The sequence below is a fragment of the Panulirus ornatus genome, chromosome 12 (genome assembly GCF_036320965.1).
Source record: "Panulirus ornatus isolate Po-2019 chromosome 12, ASM3632096v1, whole genome shotgun sequence".
Classification (NCBI taxonomy): domain Eukaryota; kingdom Metazoa; phylum Arthropoda; class Malacostraca; order Decapoda; family Palinuridae; genus Panulirus; species Panulirus ornatus.
The window spans coordinates 58,321,258-58,335,307 of record NC_092235.1 but is presented as its reverse complement, the minus strand read 5'-3'; the positions used below and the strand labels follow the sequence as shown (position 1 = coordinate 58,335,307).

General features: G+C 40.3%; 1 protein-coding gene across 6 annotated transcripts in view; it reads left to right on the top strand.

Annotated features, from left to right (window-relative positions):
- Window positions 1–14,050, top strand: part of LOC139752084 (monocarboxylate transporter 12-B-like) — a 74,056-nt gene that overhangs the window by 2,024 nt on the left and 57,982 nt on the right. The window contains exon 1 of one of the 6 annotated variants that reach the window (XR_011713475.1): window positions 4,234–4,349. The exons of 2 other annotated variants lie outside the window; for them this stretch is intronic. The gene's annotated coding sequence lies outside the window, so the exon portion shown is untranslated. Of the gene's footprint in view, window positions 1–4,233; window positions 4,350–6,032; window positions 6,056–11,162; window positions 11,331–14,050 lie in introns of those variants that run through there. 3 more of the 6 variants (XR_011713478.1, XR_011713476.1, XR_011713477.1) reach the window with 3 other exon arrangements.

Genomic DNA, 14,050 nt, shown 5'->3' with positions numbered 1-14,050 from the left:
TATGAAAGAAAGAACAGGAGGTCAAGAGAAAGGTGCAAGAGGTGAAAAAGAGGGCAAATGAGAGTTCGGGTGAGAGAGTATCATTAGATTTTAGGGAGAATAAAAAGATGTTCTGGAAGGAGGTAAATAAAGTGCGTAAGACAAGGGAACAAATGGAAACATCAGTGAAGGGGACTAATGGGGAGGCGATAACAAGTAGTGGTGATGTAGAAGGAGATGGAGTGAGTATTTTGAAGGTTTGTTGATTGTGTTTGATAATAGAGTGGCAGATATATGGTGTTTTGGTGGAGGTGGTGTGCAAAGTGAGAGGGTTAGGGAGAATGATTTGGTAAACAGAGAGTAGGTAGTAAAAGCTTTGCGGAATATGGAAGCCGGCAAGGCGGCGGGTTTGGATGGTATTGCAGTGGAACTTATATAAAAAAAAAAATGGGGGGTGACTGTATTGTTGACTGGTTGGTAAGGTTATTTAATGTATGTATGACTCATGGTGAGGTGCCTGAGGATTGGCGGAATGCGTGCATAGTGCCATTGTACAAAGGCAAAGGGGATAAGAGTGAGTGCTCAAATTTCAGAGGTATAAGTTTGTTGAGTATTCCTGGGAAATTATATGGGAGGGTATTGATTGAGAGGATAAAGGCATGTGCAGAGCATCAGATTGGGGAAGAGCAGTGTGGTTTCAGAAGTGGTAGAGGATGTGTGGATCAGGTGTTTGCTTTGAGGAATGTATGTGAGAAATACTTAGAAAAGCAAATGGTTTTGTATGTAGCATTTATGGATCTAGAGAGGGCATATGATAGAGTAGATAGAGATGCTCTGCGGAAGAGATTAAGAATATATGGTGTGGGAGGCAAGTTGTTAGAAGCAGTGAAAGGTTTTTATCGAGGATGTAAGGCATGTGTACGTGTAGGAAGAGAGGAAAGTGATTGGTTCTCAGTAAATGTAGATTTGCGGCAGGGGTGCATGATGTCTCCATGGTTGTTTAATTTGTTTATGGATGGGGTTGTTAGGGAGGTAAATGCAAGAGTTTTGGAAAGAGGGGCAAGTATGCAGTCTGTTGTGGATGAGAGAGCTTGGGAAGTGAGTCAGTTGTTGTTCGCTGATCATGCAGCACTGGTGGCTGATTCGGGTGAGAAACTGCAGAAGCTGGTGACTGAGTTTGGTAAAATGTGTGAAAGAAGAAAGCTGAGAGTAAATGTGAATAAGAGCAAGGTTATTAGGTACAGTAGGGTTAAGGGACAAGTCAATTGGGAGGTAAGTTTGAATGGAGAAAAACTGGAGGAAGTGAAGTGTTTTAGATACCTGGGAGTGGATTTGGCAGCGGATGGAACCATGGAAGCGGAAGTGAATCATAGGGTGGGGCAGGGGCCGAAAGTTTTGGGAGCGTTGAAAAATGTGTGGAAGTCAAGAACGTTATCTTGGAAAGCAAAAATGGGTATGTTTGAAGGAATAGTGGTTCCAACAATGTTATATGGTTGCAAGGCGTGGGCTATAGATAGAGTTGTGCGGAGGAGGGTGGATGTGCTGGAAATGAGATGTTTGAGGACAATATGTGGTGTGAGGTGGTTTGATCGAGTAAGCAATGAAAGGGTAGGAGATGTGTGGTAATAAAAAGAGTGTGGTTGAGAGAGCAGAAGAGGGTGTATTGAAATGGTTTGGTCACATGGAGAGAATGAGTGAGGAAAGATTGACAAAGAGGATATATGTGTCAGAGGTGGAGGGAACCAGAAGTGGGAGACCAAATTGGAGGTGGAAAGATGTAGTGAAAAAGATTTTAAGTAATCGGGGCCTGAACATGCAGGAGGGTGAAAGGTGTGCAAGGAAGAGAGTGAATTGGAAAAATGTGGTATACCGGGGTCGAAGCGCTGTCAATGGATTGAACCAGGGCATGTGAAGCGTCTGGGGTAAACCATGGAAAGTTTTGTGGGGCCTGGATGTGGAAAGGGAGCTGTGGTTTCGGTGCATCATACATGACAGCTAGAGACTGAGTGTGAACGAATGTGGCCTTTGTCGTCTTCTCTTAGCGCTACCTCGCGCACATGCGGGAGGAGGGGCTGTCATTTCATGTGTGGCGGTGTGGCGACAGGAATGAATAAGGGCAGACAGTATGTATTATGTACATGTGTATATATGTATATGTCTGTGTCTGTATATATATATATATGTATACGTTGAGATGTATAGGTATGTATATGTGCGTGTGTGGACGTGTATGTATGTACATGTGTATGTGGGTGGGTTGGGCCATTCTTCGTCTGTTTCCTTGCGCTACCTCGCTAACGCGGGAGACAGCGACAAAGTATGATAAAATAAGATATAAATAATGAGGGGTGGTGCTCGGTTGGGAGCATCTCATTTTGTCCTGCGATATTAAACAAAGGAGGCAGTGGTGAGGATTGTGAATATCAGGAAAATAATTGGATTATTCAACGTATTTTTATGTTAAACTCTTGTCAGAAATTAACAGAAACTAAAGATCTCACTTAACCTCCTCTTGCATCCGAGATTTACCTTAACTTTGATATTACATCCAAAGTGTGTTAATAATATTGTCTCTATTTGCCAGCCGTTGTGAGGCAATACCCGACAAGAGCTTGCAAATGACAATCATTTAATCAGTAACCTTTTAAATCATACATCATGCGATTCGAACTATGGTTCCCGCCTCTTGATAGGGAAGCGCTGGTGCACATCTCTCATTCATCTGTTCCGTCTCCATGAGCTTTAGAGAATAAATCAAACATTCTCAATTGATATGATTCGATATAAACATCAATTTGATTACACTGAAACTTTGAATGAAACCTCAAGACTAGTTGCTGAATGACAGATATAACGTAATACCACACCTGTGTATTGAGCAGGGGAATCTTGCATTCCCAAGTCTATAAAATGTGCTATTGTGCTTTGTCTGTCCTGATTATGTTGAATTTGGATTTTAAAGATATGTGATTAAGAATTTTACCTTACGTAATAAGTGCATATTTCGGATTTTAAAAATGTGTGATAGAGAAGTTTACCTTACATAATATATGCATATTCTTTAACTTATTTCTGTGTAAGTTAGTTTTTTTCTGAAAAAAGAGGGCCTTGAAGAAAGAAGTGGATCAAATCGTGGTGAATTCAGTGATAACTAAATGGATTGACTAATGATGAATTCAGTATAATAATAAGATAGACTGAATTATGGTAAATCCTGTTTGACAGAATAAACAGATTATGTACAACTCATAAAACCTGTGTAAACACTTTGCACTTTTTCCTTTTAAGAATAAGATTTTAGCAAGTACAGATATACATCTTTCTATCCTCATTCACTCTGTTTTTATCTTAAAAAATTCTTCATCCTTTGTAAATCAATTTTTTCAGATTTGTGATATGTTGTTCGTAAACCTAGCATTCGATTACTTTTAATTGTTGAAGATATCATCAGCGTCTAGAGTTCTAATGAACTTCCAATGAAAATGTGATGCAATTTTATTTTAAGAGTGGTTTAGTTTCCTGTTTCACATTCAGTCGTGTGCTCCGCTTTTACTCACTGCTCGAAGTTTTGATTTTTCTCATGAATGAATTCAGATTGTTTTGACAAAATACATAAGCAATGTACGTACGTATTGAAGGTGATCACATAAAGTTAATACAAATATTTGTTTCCAGTGTGATTCTCATAATGCATTCAGAATGATTGTTGACAAGCTGATAACAGTAAGAGTACCAACATACTATATGCTAGATACAAAGTAGGAATATTTCATAATGACATAAACAAATGTTAGAAAGATGATCGAAGGTCCTGAAACCATTAAGAATGTTACATACACAGTAAGATCATTTAAACGTAACTTATTCCACAGAAACGCTTTTATATGTTGCTCAAGAACGTCTCTACTCCACATTAAATGCCACAGGATGGTTATTTCATAGGATCCTATCAATACATGTCATCTTGTTTTTTCCGTAAGGGATGGACTATGTTAAGAACATACAATAAAAATATGTAGTTACTCTTACATTATTTCGTTTTCTTTGTATGAAATAGAGCTCCGTTTTCTGATAAGAATCCTCACTAATCGATAGCAATATCACCTAAACGTGAGTTGCTAGATCAAACGCTGATAGACTGTTTGAAGAACCAATAAGTTGATCATATAAATATCCAAAACTGTGTCTTAAGTGACTATATTATTCCTCGAGAATTTGAACGATATTTGCCCTTATGGTTCCCCATAAAATTCACATAGAATTTCTTTCATAAGCAAAACCTGGTAACTTTCTCATGTAGTTACCAGTTGACGTAGAGCAGTGGTGGTGGTGAGATGGCCTGGTGGACACGCGAACGTTAGATTGATGTGGTTAGTAAAAGCTCTTTCACATGGATGTCGTAACTCTATTCATCAGTCCTTCAATGTGTGCTTCTAAGTAACGTCCACAACTCATCTTTAGCGTTTACTGTTTTATAGCACATACTAGTGATGTCTGTGGTTTAGGTTCTATAAATATTTCAAATCAGTAAACCAGAAATGCCAACTATGTTACTAAACTTGGAGCATTCCCGATCTTGAGAGAGAGAGAGAGAGAGAGAGAGAGAGAGAGAGAGAGAGAGAGAGAGAGAGAGAGAGAGAGAGAGAGAGGTGCTGCCTAATTGATTGTTTCTTGATGTCTGCCATTTTTCTTTTCATGAAACTGTAAACAACTTAGCATCTTTGATTAGAATAGATATATGACATAATCCATGCAAAGTAGGTTTTATATCCTCCCATATTTATCTTTTACCTGTGTAAGCAAATGCCTCTCTCTCTCTCTCTCTCTCTCTCTCTCTCTCTCTCTCTCTCTCTCTCTCTCTCTCTCTCTCTCTCTCTCTCTCTCTCTCTCTTGTACTTCATTGTTGGAAAGTCGCCTCTGATTGCGGAGGGAGTACTACTTAGATTTCGGATGGGTTCGTAACAGCGACGTAGTAAACCACCTCTACTCTGGCTGTCAAGTTCCCCTCCTTGCTCCAGGTTGCTGTCTTTTCTTTCTGCCTCACACATAAGACTTGACAACACGTAACTCACACAACTGTAACTTCTATCGCGAGCTCTACCCACTTGCCCTGCCTTTTAGCAAAATCTTGGCATAAGTATAGTAAGAAAAGAGGTATGTACTCCCTCTGTGTTTTGTACTTGCATTGACTAGTCTGGGACTCGCCTTTAATCATTCTTCTTTTAACGTGTGGCTAAGTTTATACAAAATTAGTTATACTAAAGCTTAATTAATAGTATGTTGTAATGATTAGTCTATAGGTATTTCATAGACGTACAGTGATCAGTTTCAAATACATATGTTCATGTGCCTTATAAGCACATTAATATGATAATGTGTCGCTGAAATACTCAATCCCTAGAGCCAACTTTGGTATATACAACTCCGGCCTTAATGACCCTAGCAGTTGGTAGGCGTAAGACCCAAACAACAACACCAAAATACTCAAACTAGCGAAACAAAAAAACTTTGTAGTGCTTCTTAGCTGACTCGGAGCCCCTAGCTGTATTATGTGTACGTATGCACGTGTTTATGTAATTGACGAGACTATATTTCTAATGATACAACCTCCCAAAAGTCGACTTTTCACTCGCGGTTGAACATTATGGAGGCAGAGTGTTTTCGGAAGGGCAGGACCCCGTAAAATGCGTTTTAGGGCTGTATGATACTTTATTGTGAGGAAGTTTGCTGGTTGATGTTGGCAGGCGTCTGGCGTGTTGGCTTCTTACCAGTGCGGCGGGTTGGAATCCTGGGGGTACTTGCGTGCTTGAAGGCTCATGTAACATCACCCCTATTACATGGAGAGCAAAATTTTGCCTTTATCTAATCAATAATGTTGTCTCGGCGTCGTCTGAGGTACGCTGGCGGCGAGTGGACGCACACTACTAAGAACTGAATAGCAGTTTCTGGCTTGCCACGTTATGTCACAGACTGGGCAGCATTGAGGTCAAGGGATCGCTTAGAGAGAGGGAATGTCCCAGGTGAAAGCAAGGGAAATTAACGTGTTGTGAGTCAGTGTTGGAGCAGGAATTGAAGTGTGAGAGAGTGTTGCTAGTGTTAAGGGTTAATGTGTAAAGAAGTTTATGGACGGAGGTGAATTTGGGTGTGTGAACTGTTAAACTAAGTGGCACAGTAAGGTTTGGCTACATTGACCTGTGTTGTTGATTTAAAGTTCAGAAAGTTATCAGACATTGCGTTAATGGTGAACACCCTGGATATGAACAATTTGTAAACTAGTGGAAATTTTGTATTTAATGTTGTGATTAATCTTTCGTGTAGTTTTGAAAGAATGTTGACCTGTGTTTATTGTCTTTGACAGAGATTGTTCGTGAAATATTTCCTTTGCAAATACTTAATAGATTTCTGTTTTCTTTCAGTGACGTAGGCAGTAAATCATTTGTACTTTAAATTTTCTTTGTAGGTAAGGTGAGGCGAGCCATGTGTACTCTGCTTTTGGTGTTATTCTATCTGAGGGGTAGTTTCGCCGTACTACACACACACACACACACACACACACACACATATATATATATATATATATATATATATATATATATATATATATATATATATATATATATATATATATATATATATGGCATAATACCCAGAATCTTGCGTGGTAGTCGAAACGCTAACCGATAGGTTATGATCACATAGCCTAATGATTAGCGTTTCCGATTACCACTCAAAAGGGCCTGGGTTCGAATCTTGGCTGTTGCACGGTATAATGTGTTCTATGAAAGTGCGCGTTCATATGAACTATATGTGTATATGTATGTTGTTATTTATCATTGTTCAACGCCAGAACCCCTTTTCTGGGGCCCCTACAGCTCCATTCACGGGCAGGGAAATGATACCTTTCGGAGCTAGAAGCTCTTTCACAAGACTATATTCATCTCCGTTCATTGAATACTGTAGGGGAGACACAAGAGAGAAATATAACCGTCAGTTGATATACATCGTAGAGATGAAGCTAGGACGCCATTTGGCAATCATGCAATTAGCCACACACACACGAATGTTGTGCAAACGAACGTGCAGTTTCATAAAACACATAATACCCTCCATCAAAGCGAGGTAAGATCAGGAAAACACGACTGAGTGTTTGAGAGCAAATGCTTACATGAGTTCTGATCCACTTTTCAGAATGTGATGATACGGAAATGATTTCCAGCTTCTCGTTCTCGCCCCTCTTAGTTGCTTTTATTAACACGTAGGGTATGATAAGGGAGAAAGACTATTGTCGCTCCCTAATTCCCAGGGACAATATAGAGAAGACATGTATGAATGTATGAATATATTCCTCTGCTAATCAAGAGATGACAGACTGAAAGCTTGAGGAGGAGAGAACGTGAGAATCATCCGGTATAAAGGGAGTTAGTTTAACCCCTCGAACAACAAGCATGCAGCGTGGGCAAGAAAGACATTCCGAGCGCTGTGGGTAAATATAGGTATGTGACAGACAAGCTAGAAGGGAGTGCTGACGGCCTCGTATCTTCATTACACAGATGCATCAATGTGCAGGCTGGGTCAGTACCCACTTTTATGGACAGAAAAGTCATACATGAGTAATATAGAGATGACTAAGTAGAGCCTGTATCATACCAAGAACGTTTTTTTTTTTTTTTTTTTTTTTTTTTTATACTTTGTCGCTGTCTCCCGCGTTTGCGAGGTAGCGCAAGGAAACAGACGAAAGAAATGGCCCAACCCCCCCCCCCCATACACATGTACATACACACGTCCACACACGCAAATATACATACCTACACAGCTTTCCATGGTTTACCCCAGACGCTTCACATGCCTTGATTCACTCCACTGACAGCACGTCAACCCCTGTATACCACATCGCTCCAATTCACTCTATTCCTTGCCCTCCTTACACCCTCCTGCATGTTCAGGCCCCGATCACACAAAATCTTTTTCACTCCATCTTTCCACCTCCAATTTGGTCTCCCTCTTCTCCTCGTTCCCTCCACCTCCGACACATATATCCTCTTGGTCAATCTTTCCTCACTCATTCTCTCCATGTGACCAAACCATTTCAAAACACCCTCTTCTGCTCTCTCAACCACGCTCTTTTTATTTCCACACATCTCTCTTACCCTTACGTTACTTACTCGATCAAACCACCTCACACCACACATTGTCCTCAAACATCTCATTTCCAGCACATCCATCCTCCTGCGCACAACTCTATCCATAGCCCACGCCTCGCAACCATACAACATTGTTGGAACCACTATTCCTTCAAACATACCCATTTTTGCTTTCCGAGATACTGTTCTCGACTTCCACACATTTTTCAAGGCTCCCAAAATTTTCGCCCCCTCCCCCACCCTATGATCCACTTCCGCTTCCATGGTTCCATCCGCTGACAGATCCACTCCCAGATATCTAAAACACTTCACTTCCTCCAGTTTTTCTCCATTCAAACTCACCTCCCAATTGACTTGACCCTCAACCCTACTGTACCTAATAACCTTGCTCTTATTCACATTTACTCTTAACTTTCTTCTTCCACACACTTTACCAAACTCAGTCACCAGCTTCTGCAGTTTCTCACATGAATCAGCCACCAGCGCTGTATCATCAGCGAACAACAACTGACTCACTTCCCAAGCTCTCTCATCCCCAACAGACTTCATACTTGCCCCTCTTTCCAGGACTCTTGCATTTACCTCCCTAACAACCCCATCCATAAACAAATTAAACAACCATGGAGACATCACACACCCCTGCCGCAAACCTACATTCACTGAGAACCAATCACTTTCCTCTCTTCCTACACGTACACATGCCTTACATCCTCGATAAAAACTTTTCACTGCTTCTAACAACTTGCCTCCCACACCATATATTCTTAATACCTTCCACAGAGCATCTCTATCAACTCTATCATATGCCTTCTCCAGATCCATAAATGCTACATACAAATCCATTTGCTTTTCTAAGTATTTCTCACATACATTCTTCAAAGCAAACACCTGATCCACACATCCTCTACCACTTCTGAAACCGCACTGCTCTTCCCCAATCTGATGCTCTGTACATGCCTTCACCCTCTCAATCAATACCCTCCCATATAATTTACCAGGAATACTCAACAAACTTATACCTCTGTAATTTGAGCACTCACTCTTATCCCCTTTGCCTTTGTACAATGGCACTATGCACGCATTCCGCCAATCCTCAGGCACCTCACCATGAGTCATACATACATTAAATAACCTTACCAACCAGTCAACAATACAGTCACCCCCTTTTTTAATAAATTCCACTGCAATACCATCCAAACCTGCTGCCTTGCCGGCTTTCATCTTCCGCAAAGCTTTTACTACCTCTTCTCTGTTTACCAAATCATTTTCCCTAACCCTCTCACTTTGCACACCACCTCGACCAAAACACCCTATATCTGCCACTCTGTCATCAGACACATTCAACAAACCTTCAAAATACTCATTCCATCTCCTTCTCACATCACCACTACTTGTTATCACCTCCCCATTTACGCCCTTCACTGAAGTTCCCATTTGCTCCCTTGTCTTACGCACCCTATTTACCTCCTTCCAGAACATCTTTTTATTCTCCCTAAAATTTACTGATAGTCTCTCACCCCAACTCTCATTTGCCCTTTTTTTCACCTCTTGCACCTTTCTCTTGACCTCCTGTCTCTTTCTTTTATACTTCTCCCACTCAATTGCATTTTTTCCCTGCAAAAATCGTCCAAATGCCTCTCTCTTCTCTTTCACTAATACTCTTACTTCTTCATCCCACCACTCACTACCCTTTCTAAACAGCCCACCTCCCACTCTTCTCATGCCACAAGCATCTTTTGCGCAATCCATCACTGATTCCCTAAATACATCCCATTCCTCCCCCACTCCCCTTACTTCCATTGTTCTCACCTTTTTCCATTCTGTACACAGTCTCTCCTGGTACTTCCCCACACAGGTCTCCTTCCCAAGCTCACTTACTCTCACCACCTTCTTCACCCCAACATTCACTCCTCTTTTCTGAAAACCCATACTAATCTTCACCTTAGCCTCCACGTGTTAGTGAAAATATTGACTCTTCCCTTCTCAGCAAAGATCAATATTTATAATGCTGGGATGGTATTACCGGTGAGGCGATGTAAACTAGACTAGATTATAATGACGTGTATGTTTTCTCTCCATATGGTTCTCATTTTCTAATATCTAAAGTACATGAAAGTTAACAGAGACCTCTGTTAGTTCTCTTAAAGGATTTTCAAGTGGTTTACTTTTAGAGACATTTGTGAAAAGTAAATCAGAAAGGTATTCTAGTTTCCTTTGTGTGCTTTGGCCAAAATATTTACCACCACAGAGGAACTTACATTTTTTTTTTTCTTTTTCTACTTGCCAAAAATTCTATGCCTTTGCAGCTGACTCACATTCAGTGTATCCTGTATTAGAATTAGTTTTGAAATTATTTCATGACTTTCATCCAAATTACTTATAATGACAGAGCTATGGTTTATAAATAATACCTTATAATGATAAATTCATTTAACGAAATTTCTCGTGGAGACATCATTCTACTGGAAAAATGTTTTCAAAATGTGCGAATGCCGAAAATCAACAGAATCCCTCACAGTTTTCAGGAGAAAAATTTTATTTCCATACATGCAAAGTAATGCGAATGTCGATTGAGTATCAGTGTAAGAAAGGGAACCCACGAACTTCGCGTACCTTTTAGGTCAAACTAAATGGCGATGCTACTGTCATCTATCGTATTTGGGCGACAATGAGCCACAATCCAACTTTTTTTTTCTAAGAGCAACAAATCGTCCTCAATCGTGAGTGGTGAAGCCATTCGCCTTGAGAAAGCTAATAGATATTCATACATATTTCTTTAGTTCGTTTATCGTAGAATTAATACTAGTCATAACTAATACGACTTGTAAGTATTCATATTTTTGCAAGGCTTGTAGAGATTGTTGATAGTTATTTCACTTGGGAGAAGAAAAATGATCACGCTGCCAGACGAAAGAATTGTGTTTAGTTTACCAGCCTGTGTGTGTGTATGTGTGTGTTTCGATGTGTGTGTGTGGTTTCGCCACAAATAAACTTAACCTTGACGCCTCTTATTGTGGTGATTTTCCTTGTGTGAGTAGTTGCTTGTAAACTCCTGCAGTGTGTGGAAGGGAGAGCTGTCGTTTACCGCAGATCTCAACACTGAATAAGAAATAGAGAAAGGTATCACGCTGAAAATCAGTATGGCGTTCCTGAAAAAACGTCTTTTCATAATTACGCCTGAATGTACATTCCGAAGGCGTTCCCCATCAGGTATTCTCTATCATGTAGAAAGGCTACAACGTATGGATATTTTAGCTAGGTTATAAATCACTATTCTGTAATCTGTTAGTGGTTGATGTGTATACTTTTGAAATGAAAGACCCAAAGGCAGTCTATATGTCTCATTGATTAATATTAGACATGACGAAAAATAAGAAACTAGAAAACAGGGTGGTTTTTTTTTATATCTACATTAGAGAATTTATAAACATAGGCTGGAATGGATCTAGGCTGTCAGGCGCTCCAGATAGATCTTATTCTTTTTTTTTTTTTCTAATTGTTATTGCGTAGTGATATAATTTTGAGGAGATGTCTTTATAGCACACCCGATTGGCTGGTTGGTTATTTGGACTTTAAGCCTATCGACCGCCAGGGTCATTATGGCGTCATCGTCAAGTAACCACCAGTTGAAAACCATGAACACCCTCTTCAGGTGTCCAAGATCATTCTAAGGCTATACACGATCTCACTGATTGTATGGCCCTTGTTCAGTCCTAACGAAATGAACTGCTTATAAATAAATTGTGGTGGAAGTTGAAAAGTCACCTGGACTCGGATCAGTCCACTTTTGACAAGCTACCTCTTCCTGAATTCATCCGCGCGCCAATGTTACTTTCATGTTATTACTTTAGTTGCAATATGGACTCTCGCTACAGTGATAAAAAGCCATCAGAGCTGTATATCATTGAGTATATGAACACGAACGGGAAAGTGTAAAGCCGTGGAATGATAAGAACTCAGCAGTAAGGTAAGACGAAGACACATTAAACTGTGATAGGAAGGTGATAATGATAATACGACCAGGCACAGGTGTGCTGTAAGAGTCAGCTGATCAAATCTCAAGTGCGCTGTCGGAACCAACTGCGTCAGTGCGAGGTGCGTTGCATGAGCCAACTGAGTTCGCGTCAAGTGTGCTGCACGACTCAGGTGGTCCAATGCCAGGTATGCTGCAGGTGCACGCTGGGTCAGTCATTAGAGTGCTGCAGGAGACAACTGAGTTAGTGCAGAGCGTTCTGCTGGATCTAGTAGGTTTTTGTCAAGAGTTTGGCAGGTGCCAGCTGGTCCCGTGCCAAGTGTTCTGCTGGTGCCAACTGAGTTACTGCCAACTGTGCTGGCGGAACCCAGCGCCAAGAGCATCTTTGTTTATAATACAAGTGTCAGTTTCACGTCCGTTGTACGGTGTCTATACTGGTGCATTGTGAATAAAGGGCGGTATGTGTATTCGTAGGTGTAAAGAGACGTACAATGAAAAGCAGTACTTGCGTAATGTTAGTTAATGATCTATCGGCAGTTGATGACCATTAGATCTATGACAATATAGCTGATACATTAAGCTTAGAAGGAAGCGTCTCCTGAGAAACTAAAGCCGTTTAACAAATGGTAAACCCTGCATTATCTGATGTGATATACACAGACTCTGCAAAAGGGCTTTGACAGATGTGACTATGGTGTTATAGCGCAGAAGATATAAGAAATCGGATTGATTAGTCCTATAAAGTGGGCAGATAGATCTGCAACTCCCTAATAGATAGACCATGAGATGTTGAAGACGAGTACTTCACGTGACCTTACTGAGATACACTGGTCCTAAGTGAGTTGAAACTGCGCCTTTGTTGTTTCTCGTCTCAACATCTGATATATTGATCAATACAAACACTCGCTTCGTGTCATTATTCGCAGATGCAAAACATTAAAAAAAAAAAAAAGATCCGTAGAGAAAACGTAAAAGATTACAATTGGACGTCACTGATATCTTTTGGTAGTCCACTACTCGTACATTCTATCTGAAGGAGAAATGGGTTTCACCTTCTTCAATATGGAGAAAATTAAGACACACAAACATCGTGTGGGATGCAAACAAACACTACGGGAAGAAAATGCGAGCATCTGGGACGGTGGTTCCAAACATTTTCCATCCCATTGCCCCTATAGCCACCAATAAAATCAGTCATTATCCCAACTGAAAACGTCCAATGTTCTAAGAAAATTTGCGTAAGTTCTATGTATTCAGAAAGGGTTAGGATTACAGCTGGAGGAGATTCCTCCAAAGGTGTAGGGGATTTGTTTCCTGGCTAAAAAGCTCATTGATGCGTTGTTGCAAGTACCTGCAACTATAAATATAGAATAATCTGCGGAGTGGGAGGGAGATGTTCTACCAGAATATTTATTAAAAATGGGACTTCATACGATGCATTTCGATTTTTTTCTTTACATTGAAACGAGAATTTTTATATAAACCAGATGGAATGCAGAGTTTTTAGCTGTAAGGGCTGTCTGGGAGGAAACAATTTACTAGGGAATTCCTCGTTCTCTGATGCTTCACGAAAACGCTACAACTTACTTGGCAAACAGGTTGAATTTTTTATTTTCAAAAGCGTAAAAATATTCGCCGTCAAATTTTTATTTGATTGACCCATTCAGTTGCCTCAGCAGATGATAAATTTACAAATGAAGCAGCATAAAAAGCCTGCTTATGATTACAGTAGTAACGATTTTGGAACTACCATGTATGTACCTCTGTCCAAACCAATAACAATTACTGTTCTGTTTATTGGAACGGCGGAAATTGCTTTTTAATAACCGATTCTCTGTAACACCAGTTCTTGGCATCACTATTAAACCTTTTTTTTTTTTTTTCGTGTCACTTCACCTCCATTTTCCCTGGTGCCTTGGTCCTGATGATGTAAAACACAGAAGATAAGAAAACTAAC